The following is a 17,085-nucleotide window of genomic DNA, read 5'->3' as shown; positions in this document are numbered from 1 at the left end:
TTTGAAAACTTCCCTCTCCCCTTCTAGGCTGTTCTGAAGTTCTCAATTCCAGGCCCATCCCTTGGCCTTAAGGATAGGCATATGACCCAGGTCTGGCCAATTTATAGCACCAGATCCCTCTGAGAACAATGATTGTTCTAGAGAGGGTGGGCATGTGACCTGAGCGGAGCCACTCACAATCTAACCCCAAGATGAATGTACAGGCTGGGGGAAGGAGACACTCTCTTTCTGCTGGGGAGCCTAAACTGGGAAAATATGAACCTGGGTTTACTCAGTGGAGCATGTCTGTTTGTGCAGGAAGCCAAGCAGGATTAAGCAAAGATGAGAGGCAAATGGAGAGATGGTTCTCCATACAGTGAGTTCCTGGGCCAAGGGTTATGGACTCTTTTTTCTGTTGCTCTTTCTTGGCTTCTCTGAATCACCTACTGCCCTTCCCGGCTATGTGAACCAACACATTTTCTTCCTGCTATATAGCTGGTTTATGTTGTCTTCTGTTATTTGCTCCCAAAGGATTTTGACCAATATAGGGTCTTAGGTAGGAAGAAACTGACTAGTGCCACTTGCCACAGGCAAGAAAGACTTAGAACCCATTTATGAGGAGATTAATGCCACAATTCCCTTATAGGGATCTTTGGAAGGACTGGCCTGGCCTGGGACATCCTGACAATCTAAGTACATATTCAACTCCTGAATGTTCCTCATGAAATCCGATCCTGTTATTCCCTGTCCCCTTCAGTCTTAAAGCACTCTGATGGTTTCCCATAGCTGTTAAGACAAAGGTCACAGTCATCAATGGGCCTGCAAGGTCTGACTTCCACTGTCTGGATCAGGGGTCTGCAAACTTTTTATTTAAAAAAAAAACAACAAAAAAACAACTATTTTATGTATTTTTTTCTTTTCTTTTTGTAATTTTTTTTTTTTTTTTTTTTTTTTTTTTGAGACAGGGTCTCACTCTGTTGCTCAGGTTTGGAGTGCAGTGGTATGATCACAGCTCATTGCAGCCTCGACCTCCCAGGCTCAAGTGATCCTCCCATCTCAGCCTCCTGAGTAGCTGGGACTACAGGCTCATGCCACCACGCCCAGCTAATTTTTTTATTTTTAATTTTTTAGTAGGGATAAGGTCTCTCTATGTTGCCTAGGCTGGTCTCGAACTCCTGAGATTAGAGATCTTCCCACCTTAGCCTCCCAAAGTGCTGGGATTGCAGGTGTGAAACACCACCCCGGCTGCAAACTTTTTCTATAAAAGGCAGAGAGTAATATTCTAGGCTTTGTAGGTCCTAATGTCTCTGTTGCAACTATCAGCTCTATCATTGTAGCTGAATTCAGCCCATGGGCCACAATTTGTTGACCTCTGGTCAGTAATGGTCGGAACCTTTCCTCCAAACACACATCCAGCCTCACTGGCCTTTTCTCAGAATCTTCGTGTTCCCACCCATAGGCTCCCTCTCCTCATGGGGCCTCTGTTCAAACTATTTTCTCAGCTTGGCTATTCTCCCAAACCTGTGTGTGGTTAACCTTACTTATCACCTGGATCTAATGACAGTTTTCCAGGGAAGTCTTTCCTGACACTCTGAGACTGGGCCAGATTCCCCTGGCACATAAACACCTTCCCAGCATTCTCTCTCTCTCCTTTATGGCATTTACCGTAGTTGTAATCTTTAGGATTTTCATGTTGGTTTGCCCTCTGTCTTCCCACTCTGTGGGGAGCCCCATAATGATTAGGCTGTCTTTTTTGTTTATTACCTAGCAGAATGCTTAGTACATAGTAGGAGCTCAATATATATGTGATTGAAGAAAGAAAGAGAGGGAGAGAAGAAAATAGGGAGAGAAAGAAGGAGAAAGAAAGATGGAGGGAGGGATAAAGAAGGAAAGAAGGAATTAGCCCTTTGAATTTACCTGTTAAATGACTGAGGATGAGCATTCAAAGTAATAAAAGTAAATGGAATTTTTTTTCTTTTGCTCACCTCTTGCTGAAATCAGAAGAACATGAAGAATTGGTAAAAACTGGCACTGCCTCCTACCCATCCAGATACTTGGTAGCTTTTGGTGCTTGGGTGATGTTTCCTGGAGGTGACATCAGATCTCTAGTCAGACTAGAATCAGGAGGCCTTCTCCCCGCCACCCTTCCTCCCAACACCTGTTCCTCCCAGTTGCCATCATGTGTCCAAGTTCCCCATCAAGGTCACCTCTCCCAAAGTGCCTTTTCCCGAAATTACTCAGGCCTCCTGGGGTCAGATCCCAGCTCCAGGGCTTAGGGGTTGTGTGACCATGAGCGAGTCATGGAAACTCTCCAGGCTTATGGTTCCTCTCCATCAAGTGGGGATACCATTAAAAAATGGGCTAAGGATATGAACAGACACTTCTCCAAAGAAGACATACATGTAACCAATAAGCATATTAAAAACGCTCAACATCGCCAATCATTAGAGAAATGCAAATCAAAACCACAATGAGATACCACCTCACACCAGTCAGAATGGCTATTACTAAAAAGTAAAAAAAAATAACAGATGCTGGTGAGGTTGTAGAGAAAAGGATATGCTTATATACTACTGGTGGGAATGAACATTAGTTCAGCCATTGTGGAAAGCAGTTTGGCGATTTCTCAAAAACTTAGAACTACCATTCAACCCAGCAATCCCATTATTGGATGTGTACCCAAAGGGATAGAAATTGCTCTACCACAAAGGCACAGGCATATGTATGTTCATCACAACACTATTCACAATGGCAAAGACATGGAATCAACCTAAATGCCCATCGTGGTAGACTGGATAAAGAAAATGTGGTACATATATGCCACGGACTACTACACAGTCATAAAAATAGATTAAGATCATGTCCTTTGCAGTAACATGGATGGAGCTGGAGGTTATTATCCTACACGAATTAGTGCAGGAACAGAAAACCAAATACCATATGTACTCACATGTGGGAGATAAGCTCTCACAAGTAGGAGATAAACACTGAGTACACATGGACACAAAGAAGGCATCAATAGACAACACAGCTTACTTGAGGGTGGAGGGTGGGAGGAGGGTGAGGATAAAAAAACTACCTATGCTTATTCCCTGGGTGCTATGCTTATTACCTGGGTAATGAAATAATCTGTACACCAAACCCCTGTGACACGCAATTTACCTATATAACAAACCTGCACATATATCGCAGAACCTAAAATAAAAGCTAAAAAAATAAAAAATAAATAAAGTGGGAATAACGACATAGGGTTATTGGGAGGATTTAATGTGATAATATGCAGACAGTACTTAACACAGGGCCTGGAACATATTTAGTGCCAATAAGTTAACTGTTATTAGTTAAATTTTTTTAAAAAGACTATCTGATTATCTGATTATAGCATTCAGGCTCATCTTTAACATATGTGGGGCCAGGGCTAGAGTACAAATGGTCTAAATATTTAAAATTATAACTAAGTGGCATGCGTTGTAGTCCCAGCTATTTGGGAGACTGAGGCGGGAGGATCACTTGAGCTAAGGAACTTCAGGCCAGCCTTGGCAACATAGGAACCCTGTCTCTACAAAAAAAAAAAAAAAAAAAATTAGCTGGGCCTATTGGCTCATGCCTATAGTTTTAGTTACTTGGGAGGCTGAAGTAGGAGGATTGCTTGAACCCAGGAGTTCAAGGCTGCTCCACCACTGCACTGCAGCCTGGGTAACAGAGTGAGACTCTGTCTCTAAAAAAAAAAAAAAATTAAGAAATAAAATAATAATAACAAAATAGAAAACTATAAATCAAGCTGTAAAATAATTTTTTCTCCCGCTACATTGACAAATGTGACTTCATAATGGAAATTTTCCTTTTAAGTTGGAAAACTATAGGTTTTATCTGACTGAAAGCCTACAAAACATCAAGAGCAACTGAATTCAGTTATTACTGTGTATGTGCTATTGATGGCCCAGAGATATTTGAATGAGTGATATAATAAAGACATATTTCATGAATCATTACATATTTCATAAATTTTTTTTCTTTCATAGCAGGAAAAAGACTAATTATATAATTGTAATCAAAGTATACAAAAAATTTACATTCCATTGATATGATCCAAAGGATTAAAACACATAATTATATTCAAAAAGTATCAAATTTAAATATATTTCCACCAAAAATGTAAAATGAAAGTAAATGTAAAAGTTAAAATTCAGTATTTTTGAAAAAAATTTTTAAAGCATGAAAAATATTTACATTAAAAAGCAAAGTAGAGTGTCAGGCGTGGTGATTCACGTCTGTAATCCCAGCACTTTGGGAGGCTGAGGTGGGCAGATCAAGAGGTCAAGAGATCGAGACCATCCTGGCCAACATGGTGAAACCCTGTCTCTACTAAAAATACAAAAATTAGCTGGGCTTGGTGGTGTGCACCTGTAGTCCCAGCTATTCAGGAGCCTGAGGCAGGAAAATCACTTGAACCCAGGGGGCGGAGGTTGCAGTGAGCCGAGATCGTGCCACTGCACTCCGGCCTTGCTACAGAGCAAGACTCCATTTCAAAAGAAAAATGCTGGGTGAGGTGGCTAATGTCTGTAATCCCAGCACTTTGGGAGGCTGAGGCAGGCAGTTCTCCTGAGGTCAGGAATTTGAAACCAGGCTGGCCAGCATGGTGAAACCCTGGCTCTACTAAAAATACAAAAATTAGCTAGGCATGGTGGCAGGTGCCTATAATCCCAGTTAATTGGGAAGCTGAGGCAGGAGAATCTCTTGAACTCAGGAGGCAGAAGTTGCAGTAAGCCGAGATTGTGAGATTGCACTTCAGCCTGGTCAACAGAGCAAGACTCTGTTTCAAAAAAAAAAAAAAAAAAAAAAAAAAAAAAAAAGGCAAAGTAGAAATTATAATTAATGAATGTAAAAATTATAAATGAAATATTTCAATAAAGCTACTTTTTTTTGTTTAAAAATTTAACAGTGGAGTTAAATCATAATAAATACTTTTACAAAAATAAATTATTCAGTATTCTAGCATTCACCCTTTTAACTTAGTTGCCAATACAAATAATCAGTATTACATGCCACTCATTTCATACCTAAAATTACAAATATACTTAAGAGTAATATGAATGGTTTAATATTATAGTATGTCTCTCAGCCACCCATATGCATTTTTTTGTGATTGTGCTAATTCATGAAGAGTTTAGGAACAATGAATGAAAGAAATAAAAGGAAAAAATAAGCTCAGCATGACAGGGAATGATACTATGCTAAACAAAAATCTATTTTATTCATGCTCTCTGAGAGAAAGAAATTGACAGGTTAATTAATTTGCCTTTTCTCTTCCTAATGGTCCCTACCACTAAAATGCTGTCTGCCCTCTGAAACTGTGTCCATCTCTGATGTTGGCAGCAGCAATCCATAAACCTTTATGACATTCAGGACAGGTAGCCTTTGTTTTGAGGATAAAAGGTAAGAAATATGGAAAAGTGTTCCCTAGGGCTTGAGCAGCATTGGTGCCAGGAGCAGATGTTTAGGATTAGGGGTAGTGATATGCCAGTGCTGAGCACCAGGTCCCATGTGACAAAGGAACACACATGTTCTTTAAGAAGGGTGTATATGTGTGTATTAGTCTGTTCTCATGCTTCTATAAGGAACTACCAAGAGGTCTAATTGACTCACAGTTCTGCAGGCTGTACAGGAAGCTTGGCAGGAAGGCCTCAGGAACTTATCACAGCAGAAGGTGAAGGGGAAACAAGCATGTGTTACCATGGCATAGCAAGAGAGAGAAAGAATAAACGGGGAAGCCCTACACACTTTTAAAACCAGATCTCATGAAAACTCATTTACTATCACGAGAACAGCAAGGGGGAAGTCTGCCCCCATGATCCAATCACCTCCCACCAGACCCCTCCTCCAACATGTGGGGATTACAATTTGACCTGCCATTTGGGTGGGGACACAGTGCCAAACCATATCAGTGTGTGTGTGATATTAGGGTGATATTAGTCACCCTTCTCTTTCCCAGGTCTGAGGGCAATATGGAAAGGAACACCCTGGATAATTGATGGATTGATAGGTCATTTGGGGTATTTGCATTGTAAATAAGCACTTCTGCTTAGTCCCCAAAGAAGCCCTGGGATGAAGGGGGCCTTAGAAGGTGGTTTTGAACTGAGTTCTTGCCTACACTGGCCCTTTCTGCCCGCCACACATCAGAAGAATGGGGTTCAGCAGCTGGGCATCTCATTCTGAGCCTGTACTCCGTACACTTTTGCTAAGGAACAGTAGAGTCACATTTGTTAAGAAAATACATAGTAATCAAGTGTCTTAATTCTTTTTTTTTTTTTTTTTTTTTTTTTTGAGATGGAGTTTTGCTCTTGTTGCCCAGGCTGGAGTGCAATGGCTGACCTCGGCTCACCGCAACCTCCGCCTCCCGGGTTCAAGCAATTCTCCTGCCTCAGCCTCCCAAGTAGCTGGGATTACAGGCCCACGGCATCACGCCCAGCTGATTTTGTATTTTTAGTAGAGACAATGTTTCTCGATGTTGGTCAGGCTGGTCTCGAACTCCTGACTTCAGGTGATCTGCCTGCCTTGGCCTCCCTAAATGCTGGGATTACAGGCGTGAGCCACCATGACTGGCCTAAGTGTCTTAATTCTTGATTACCTAATAGCAGAATTTCAGGAGAGTACTTTGACAAATAACTTAATATTAAACATATCAGAATGAAACAACTGATAGAAAAAGATAAGATCCTGATCTTCAGAAAATGCCAACCCCTTTTTTTTTTTCTAAGTCATGAAAGAAATCATGAAGATATACTGCTCATAAAGTGCCTACACATAAAGGTACCATTTATGGGCACAATACAACAGGCTAAGCCCTCTGATAAAAACTGAAGGGAGTGTAGAATTTTCATTTTATAGAGAAGGAAATGGAGGCACAGAGAGGTTAACTGGCTTGCACAAGGTCATACAGCTGCTAAGTGGCACGGGCAGTATTCCAAGCCAGCCATGTCCAGATTCTGACCGTGTAACCACCATGGCACACCAGCCCTTTGCTCTCTTCCACCATGTATCCAAAGGAATCAGATAGTCAACATTAGCAAAGAAAAATTCAGTGGGACCCCTAGCTGACCATCTTTCTTCTGTGCACCCTTCAGTTTCCCCCAAAAGACAAAGAAGTCTTTTTAACACCATGTAAACATTTAATAAGCGTGCGTTAATTTTTCAGTTACAAAGTGTAAAGCAACATTTGGGGACCTACTTTCCTGTTGGGTAAAAACTTGACCACTGAACCTTGGACTACCTCTTCCCTCTAATTGCAAAATGCTGACTTACTTCATTTTTTGAAGACCAATGATCTTTGCAAGGTATGTTAAAAAAAAAAAAAAAAAGTGCCTTCAGGGCCTTGAGTCATAAGATGGGAAAACATGTTGTAGTGCTACAAAAATATTGACAGAATCTCTATGATTTTTCAGTATCTTTATGATTAATGAGATTTTAGGGCTGGACACGGTGGCTCATGCCTGTAATCCTAGCACTTTGGGAGGCCAAGGTGGACAGATTGCCTGAGCTCAGGAGTTCGAGACCAGTATCCTGAGCAACATAGTGAAACCCTGCCTCTACTGAAATACAAAACAAAAAAAAGAAAAAAGAAAAATTAGCTGGGCATGGCAGTGTGTGTCTGTAGTCCTAGCTACTGGGGAGGCTGAGGCATGAGAATTGCTTGAACCCAGGAGGTAGAGGGTGCAGTGAGCCGAGATCACACCACTGCACTCCAGCATCTGTCTCCAAATAAAACAAAACAAAAAACCAAGATTAATGAGAACAAGATTAATGAGATTTTAAATAGCTTTATTGAGATATTTTTCACATACCTTAAAATTCACCCATTTAAAGTGTATAGTTCATTAGTTTTTAATATATTCAGAGTTGGGTTACCATCACCACAATCTAACTTTAGAACATTTTCAACGCCCTAAAGAGAAACCCATATCCATCAGTAATCACGCCCTATTTCTTCCCAACCCAGCAACCACAAATCACCTTCTGTCTCTATGGATTTACTTAATTTGAATATTTCATGTGAAAGGAGTCAAACAATATATGGTCTATTGTTATTGGCTTCTTTCACTTTGCATAATGTTTTAAGGTTCATCTGGTTGTAGCAGTTATCAGTACTTGATTTTTCTTATGGTCAAATAATATTCTGTTATATGGAATTGTTGTTTATGCTTTCATCTGTTAAATGTTTAGGTTGTTTCCACTTTTTGTCTATTATGAATAATACTGCTATGAACATTTGTGTACAAGTTTTTGTGTGGACGTGGGTTTTCATTTCTCTTGGATATATACCAAGGAGTACAATCCCTGGATCATATGACTTTATAGTAGCTCTGTGTTTAACCTTTTGAGAAACTGCTAGACTGTTTTTCAAAGTAGCTGTACCATGTTACTTTCCCACCAGGAGAGTATGAGGATTCCAATTTCTCCACTTGTTTGCCATCACTTGTCTTGATTTTAGCCATCCTAATGCATGTGTGGTAGTATCTGATTATGGTTTTGATGTGTATTTCCTTAAAGTCTAATGGTGCTCTTCTTTGGAGAAATGTGTATCCAAATCTTTTGCTCATTTTTAAATTGGGCTATTTATCTTTTTATTACTAAGTTGCATGGGTTCTTTATAAATTCTGGGTACGATTTCTTTCTCAGATATATGCTTTGCAAAAATATCCTCAATTTTATAAGTTGTCATTTCTTACTTTGATGGTGCTCTTTGAAGCATAAATGTTTTTAATTTTTTTTTTTAGTGACACAGGGTCTCACTCTGTTGCCCAGGTTGGAGTGCAGTGGCATGATCATAGCTCACTGTAGCCTTGACCTCCCAGTCTCAAATGATCCTCCCACCTCAGCCTCCCAAGTAGCTGGGACTACAGGTGTGTGCCATCATGCCTGGCTAATGTTTTGTATTTTTTGTACAGATGGGGTTTCACCATGTTGCCCAGGCTGGTCTCAAACTCCTGGGCTCAAGTGATCTGCCTGCCTTGGTCTCCCAAAGTACTGGGATTACAGGTGTAAACCACTGCTTCTGGCCAATGTTTTTAATTTTGATAAAGTCAAATTTATCTATTTTTTTTTTCTGTTTCTTGTGCTTTTGGTGTCATACCTAAGAAGCCATTACCTAACCCAAGGTGACAAAGATTTACTCCTGTGTTCTTCTAGGAATTTTATAATTTTAGCTCATACATTTAGATCTACAACACACTTTGAATTAATTTTTGTGTATGGTGTGAGAGAGGGGTTCAACTATTCTTTTGCATATGGGTGTTCAGTTGTCCCAGAACCATTTGTTGAAAAGGCTGCTTTTCTTTTTTGAATTGTCTTGGTATCATTTCAAAAACCAATTGGCCATAAATGTGAGGTTTTGTTTCTGAACTTTCAATTCTATTCTGTTGATTTCTACATTCATACTTCTAGCAGTACCATGCTTTTTTTTTTTTTTTTTTTTTGAGACAGAGTCTAGTTCTGTTGCCCAGGCTGGAGTGCAGAGGCATGATCTCAGCTCACTGTAACCTTTGCCTCCCGGGTTCAAGCAGTTCTCTTGTCTCAGCCTCCCAAGTAGCTGGGATTACAGGTATGTGCCACCACACCTGGCTAATTTTTGTATTTTTCAGTAGAGATGGGGTTTCACCACATTGGTCAAGCTGCTCTCAAACTCCCGACCTCAGGTGATCCACCCACCTCGGCCTCCCAAAGTGCTGGGATTACAGGCATGAGCCATCAAGCCCAGCCCCTTCTTTATTCTTGAATATGTTCTGTCCTCTCTCCAGGCATTCTGACCATCCCTTCCTTTGGACCTCACTGTTCTCAGTACACATTCCTACGCTGCCTCTGTCACTCCACTGGTTCCTTAAATTTGCTGATATTCCTGTCACTCCAACTAGATTTGCTCCTTGAGAGCAAGGACTATAATCTTACCTGTCTTTATAACTCCAGGCCCAGGAATTCAAAGTGTGTTGAGTGAATGAACTGGATACATTTGGTTTATATGAACTCCTGTGGGTAGAAGAGCACACTCTTGGGAGGCTGAGGCAGGAAGATTGCTTCTTTAGCCCAGGAGGCAGAGGTTGCAGTGAGCTAAGATGGTACCATGGCACTACAGCCTGGATGACAGAGCGAAACCCTTCACAAAACAGAACAAAACAAAACAAAACAAGAAAAAGGAGCGCACACTCAAATTTTACAACTGTTAACCCTGCAAGGCATGTCTGCGGGCATGTTTTTCTTTTGCAAACTGAGGAGAAGCTTTGATCATTACTGGATTTGTTGATAGGTACTGGTTTATTAACAGTCTTGTTGGGCTTTGTACATACCTAGTTAAAATAAGTTTATTTCAGGACCTGAATTTTCTCAAATGCTTGAATACATTGATTAAATAAACCCATGACTGTCAAAACTCCTCTTTTCCTGGAACTCTATAGAAATTGACCTAGACTCTCATTGAATCCCCAGCAAATTTTGTTCTCATTTGCGCAAAAGCCACTTTTCTCAAACCACGCTTGGGCTCTTTATATCCTCTGATACCTTTGGACGAATAGATGGAAGATGCTTGTGTGTTTCAGATGTTTTTACCCTTATTGTCTCACTTCCTGGCTCAGACCAAAATATCTTTGGAATGAAGACAGACCAAGAGCTGACTTAAGAACGTCGATCCTGCCCATTTTAGACCACATGGCTTTTTATAGTCATCTCCATCAGCATGAGCATAATTAAGAGCATCCCTAGACTGAAGAGTGTTTTGTTCTGTCCACAAAATTGCTTAGCTGGGCAGACCTTTTTTCTTCCATGTTCTTCAATTGCCTCAAAAGACTATGGGGGTGGGGTTGGGGGGTAGATCCCTTTCTTAAGAGGAGCAAGACTATCTTTTTGATCAAGGATGATTTCTCACGACAGCATTTAATATGCAATTCACTGATTCTAATGAACAAAACTGACACATATTTCCAATGTAATATGAAGACTAGGAATCATCTACTTGAAACTGTTTTACATGTCTCTGTTTTGCAAAGGACCCTTCATATCACTTTTTTTTTTTTTTTTTTTTTTTGAGACAGAGTCTCGCCCTGTCACCCAGACTGGAGCGCAGTGGCCGGATCTCAGCTCACTGCAAGCTCTGCCTCCTGGGTTCATGCCATTCTCCTGCCTCAGCCTCCTGAGTAGCTGGGACTACAGGCGCCCGTCACCTTGCCCGGCTAGTTTTTTGTATTTTTTAGCAGAGACGGGGTTTCACCGTGTTAGCCAGGATGGTCTCGATCTCCTGACCTTGTGATTCACCCGTTTCAGCCTTCATATCACTTTTAACCACAAAGCCACTGCAGAAGACCTTGCATGCCCTCCCCGCCCCTGCACCCTTGTTTCAGAGTCCAGAAGTCATACGCAAAGCATTTCGTTTGTGAAATCAAAAATTCTCTTTCCCTCTACTTTAGACATAAACTTTTTATTTTATTTATTTATTTTTTTTTGAGACAGAGTCTTGCTCTGTCGCTCAGGCTGGAGTGAAGTGGCATGGTCTCGACTCTGCAACCTCCACCTCCCGGGTTCAGGTGATTCCCCTGCCTTAGCCTCCTGAGTAGCTGGGATTACAGTCACCTTCCACCATGCCTGGCTAATTTTCGTATTTTTAGTAGAGGCAGCGTTTCACCATGTTGCTCAGGCTGGTCTCAAGCTCCTGACCTCAGGTGATCTGCCCGTCTTGGCCTCTCAAAGTGCTGGGATTACAGGCATAAGTCACCACACCCGGTTCTACTTTCGTCATAAACTTTTTGTATTAAAGGATCCCTAATTGGGCTGGGAGCGGTGGCTCATGCCTGTAATCCCAGCACTTTGGGAGGCCGAGGTGGGTGGATTACCTAAAGTCAGGAGTTCAAGACCATCCTGGCTAACACAGTGAAATCCTGTCTCTACTAAAAATACAAAAAAAAAATCAGCCGGGCATGTTGGCGGGTTCCTGTAGTCCCAGCTACTCCAGAGGCTGACGCAGGAGAATGGTGTGAACTCCGGAGGTGGAGCTTGCAGTGAGCTGAGATCGCACCACTGCACTCCAGCCTGGGCAACAGAGCGAGACTCCATCTCAAAAAAAAAAAAAAAAAAAGCATTCCTAAGTGCTCATTCTGCTGTCAAAATCGTTGCGGGGTCAAAAGAGAAAAATTTCAGGAGAGAATTTAGAGGTACAGCCTGTAAGAAACAGCAAAAAAATGAAAACCAAAGACCCACTTAGGAAGACCCTCGTTGAAGAGATGGGGAGGAAGGACTTGAGCCCCTACTCCATTCCACAGTCATGTAAGTCATTCTTCTTTCTCTTGCCATGGAGACAGAGCGAGGCCAGCAGCCTTACTCTGATATCATTTATTTCCCATAGAAACATAAAAAGACTCACCACTCCCCAAAGCACTGTTTTTTTTTTGAGATGGAGTTTTGCTCTTGTTGCCCAGGCTGGAGTGCAATGGCGCGTTCTCAGCTCACCGCAACCTCCGCCTCCCGAGTTCAAGTGATTCTCCTGCCTCAGCCTCTTGAGTAGCTGGGATTATAGGCATGTGCCACCACGCCTGGCTAATTTTGTATTTTTGGTAGAGATGGGGTTTCTCCATGTTGGTCAGGCTTGTTGCGAACTCCCAACCTCAGGTGATCCACCCGCCTCGAACTCCCAAACTGCTGGGATTACAGGCGTGAACCACTGTGCCCGGCCCAAAGTACTTTTAGTCAGATAACGTTGGGAAACAAGGGTCAACGTTTAATAAGCAAGGTCAGTCTGATTTCCTCATTGCAGACCAGGGAGACTCTAATTTGCTTATGTGCATTGTGATTCTCGAGGGAGAACATGGTGTGTGGTTTTCTTTAAAGGCATTTGGCCATGGAGCATTTTCTTCCCAGATCAGCTCTTCTCGAGGTTAGTGTTCCAAGGCACAAGCTTTGAGAAATGCTGCCTGACAACTTTTACAAAAGTCTAAGCCCTGGGTTTGCATGTTAATTCATATTTCTCTATCCACACCTGGGAACCCACCTCTCAAAGCACAGTCACTGCCAAGAAGAGGAATGTCTGTGCTGTGCAGGGCATCTGTGGTTTAATTCAGGGAACTGTCACCGTGCTATTTGGCCAAAGCTAAGCCACATCCTCTAATATAGCTTTCTCAGTAATAAAGATGAGATTTTTATTTCCATCTGTCTAAACCCTTTGTCCTCAATTTGTTCAAAACTCAGGCAGAATTTCTTTTCTGGGCCCATCAAAATTCTAACAGGGTCCAGGCGTGGTGGCTCACGCCTGTAATCCCAGCACTTTGAGAGGCTGAGGCAGACGGATCACTTGAGGTTGGGAGATCAAGACCAGCCTGGCCAACATGGTGAAACCTCATCTCTATTAAAAATACAAAAATCAGCTTGGTGTGGTGGTGCATGCCTGTAATCCCAGCTACTCCAGAGGCTGAGGCAGGAGAATCGCCTGAACTCAGGAGGTGGAGGCTGCAATTGAGCCAAGATCGCGCCACTGCACTCCAGCCTGTGTAACAGAGTGAGACTCCGTTAAAAAAAAAAAAAAAAAAAAAAAAAATCCAACAGGAACCATTAAGCTGGGGTTCCTCTGGACACATTTTGAAAACCACTGCTGGAGGCTCATGCAATGCCAGAATGGAGATTTTTGCCATTTGCAGGTAGAGGAAGCTGCTTGAGGCTTCCTGCCAGGTCTCTGACCCCATGTGTAGGTAAAAGAAAATAATGCAAACAAAAGCAAAGGAACAACAAGATCAAATTAAGAACTGATGGAGGGCTGGGTGTAGTGGCTTACACCTGTAATCCCAGCACTTTGGAAGGTTGAGGCAGGCAGATCACTTGAGGCCAGGAGTTCAAGATCAGCCTGGCCAACATGGTGAAACCTTGTCTCTACTAAAAATACAAAAATTAGTCAGGCGTGGTGGCGTGTGCTTGTAATCACAGTCACTCAGGTGGCCGAGGCACAAGAATCACTTGAACCCGGGAGGCAGAGGTTGTAGTGAGCCGAGATTGTGCCACTGCACTCCAGCCTGGGCGACAGAGTGAGACTGCATCTCAAAAAAAAAAAAAAAAAAAAAGGAAAAAAGAAAACAGGCCAGTGTGGTGGCTCACTCCTGTACTCCCAGCACTTTGGGAGGCCGAGGTGGGTGGATCACGAGGTCAGGAGATAGAGACCATCCTGGCTAACATGGTGAAACCCTATCTCTACTAAAAATACAAAAAATTAGCCAGGCATGGTGGTGGGTGCCTGTAGTCCCAGCTACTCGGGAGGCTGAGGCAGGAGAATGGCGTGAACCCGGGAGGCGGAGCTTGCAGTGAGCCGAGGTTGCACCATTGCACTCCAGCCTGGGAGACAGATCAAGACTCCGTCTCAAAAAAACAAAAACAAAAACAAGCAAACAAACAAAAACAAAAAACAAAAAACCCCAAAGAACTGATGGAGACAAGAGACCTGACGAAGTCCAGGAGAGAGATGCTGGGGACTTAATCCAGGGCAATGAGGGCTAGGGAGAGGGGAAGTCACTGAGAGGCAGATAGGTAGGCAGGACTTGATGCCCGATGGCTCTGGGGCAGAGGGCCGAGCGGAGCTGAGGGAGACGTCCAGGTGGCTGACTTGGATGACTGTGTGGATGGAGCTACGCGAGGAGGAATGGAGGGGGAAGGAAAGTTGTGATTTTGATCTGAACTCCGTGTCCTCAACTCTTAGGGAGAGAGGAGGAGGGGAAGCAGTACTATTGGCAATTAGAAGGAAGAGGGAAATTATGAGTACAGCGTGAGGCTTTTGAAAGGAAATCCTCTCCTGGGGTTGGGCTGGGAAATTACTAAGGTGAAAAACTTGCCTAGAGAAGTTTTAAACTTTCTCTCTTGGGCTCGCCCTTGGGGGCTGCTTTACTTTACTTCCCTTCCAGATCACAGCTTGGGAGGTGAGATTGGCAGCTTCTCAAGTAAGAAGAACATTCCAATTCAAGGGGTGTTTGTCACCTTCAGTTTCCAATTGCCATTCTCTTGTCCACATGTGTCATGTTTCTTTAAGTTATTGTGAGTAGCTCTGTAGGGGCTGATCCCCCTGGGCCCACAGGAGCTGGAATATCTGAGACTTTGTCTCACTGACTTCAGCAGGTTATGTCCGTGAGAAGCCTTGGTTAGTGGGATCGGCCTTCCTCTATTTTCTGCACTGCCTCCCTCAAGGAGAAACTGTAAAGATCACGTGAGATAACAAACATAGTGCACCAAATGTATTGACTGGCACTTGGCAGGTGCTGCCCGCATTAGATCTTTTACTATCCATAGCCCGCAAAGTGCCAGATCTTGAAAAAGGCCATCCTGGTGGCTTAAAGCACTGACCTACTTGGGTGTGACTCATGGGGATAATAATCCCACCATCAAAAGATCATGGTAAAGATTCGAAGTGAGATGCCATATAAAGAGCTAAGTACAGGCCAGGCAAAGTGGCTCACATCTGTAATGCCAGCACTTTGGGAGGTCAAGGTGGGCAGATCACCTGAGGTCAGGAGTTCGAGACCAGCCTGGCCAACATGGTGACACCGCATCTCCACTAAAAATACAATTAGCTGGGTGTGGTGGCGCATGCCTGTAGTCCCAGCTACTTAGGAGGCTGAGGCAGGAGAATCGCTTGAACCCTGGAGGCAGAAGTTGCAGTGAGCCGAGATCCTGCCACTGCACTACAGCCTGGGCAACAGAGCAAGACTCTGACTCAAAAAAAAACAAAAACAAAAACAAAAAAAAAGGTCAGGTACAGCAGCTAGCATCTAGCAGTATATCACAGTGGCCATTACACTACAATTATTCTCATCAATCCAAAAGAGACTGGAGAAGATGGGACTTCAGATGTAACAGACCAAGGCTTCACTCCATCCGAGAATATTCAAAAACAAAATGCCACAAAACACTTTTCCCATTAAAAAAACTCCAATTGCCTTATTCACATATCATCCTTTAGAATCTATAAACAGTTTATGTTGTGGGCTGTGCATCAGCTGATCGCTCATACTCTGCGAGGCTGCTCAGGAATATTTGGTAAACTCATCTTACGGCCCAGTGGGCTGCAAGGTATAGTGAGTTGAATGGTGGCCTCCAAAAAGATATGTCCAACTCCTAACTTCTGGTCCCTATAAATGTGACATTATTTGGAAAAAGGGTCTTTGCAGATATAGTTAAGGATCTAGGTCGTTCTGGATTAAATAGGTGACAAGCGACAAGAGAGAGGAGAGGAGAAGACATAGGGACAAGAGGAGACGGTCATGTGAAGATGGAGGCAGGACTGGAGTTGTGCAACTGCTAGCCAAGGACTATCTGGAGCCAGCAGAAGCTGGAGGAAGCAAAGAATAATCTTCCCCCAGAGGCTTAGGAAGGAGCATGGCCTTCTGATGCTTTGATTTCAGGTTTCTGGCCTCCAGAGGTGTGAGAGAATAAGTTTCTGTTGGTCAAAGCCACCCAGTTGGTGGCAGTTTGTTACAACAGCCACAGTTAGCTAATTTACAAGGAACAGAAACACTTCAACTAACTTTGACAACCAAAAATGTGGAGGAAGGGCACTTTCTAGGAGGACTCAAGGGAATATTATGAATTCCAAGGACGGGAAGTTCAGGCTGGCCTCATAACAGACAAGGCTCAGAACCTAGACAATTGGGAATGGGGTGGCCATCTTGACAACTGACCGTTCCTCGTTTGTCATTTCTCTCTCTCTGCCTGCAGGCTGGCTCTCTTTGGTTCTTCACTCATGGGGCCAGTCCAGGCACCTTGAACCTGACCTATCTTCACATCCCATTTCAAGTGCCTAAGAGAAAGGCATATGGCTCTGTGGCCTGATTCCAAATTCCAGGGAGAGAAACTCACTCAACCTTGGACCAACCAACTCTTGCTAAGGGATGAGATCTTGTGTCTGGGGGTCTTTGTCCAAGGGTATCCGACAGCAGCAGATACCCTTGGAAGTTCCTACTTGAAGGCCAAAGATAATTTTGAAGGGCAGACTACCAGCCAGGTAAGTTCCTTTCAGCCACCAACTTGACAGGTCAGGGAGATTCTAACCTTCTTTTCAAACCTTCCTTCCTGCTTTAGAAAATGTCCTTAGCCTTCTAA

The sequence above is a fragment of the Macaca nemestrina genome, chromosome 9 (assembly GCF_043159975.1).
Source record: "Macaca nemestrina isolate mMacNem1 chromosome 9, mMacNem.hap1, whole genome shotgun sequence".
NCBI classification, from domain to species: domain Eukaryota; kingdom Metazoa; phylum Chordata; class Mammalia; order Primates; family Cercopithecidae; genus Macaca; species Macaca nemestrina.
This window is presented reverse-complemented; position numbering follows the sequence as displayed.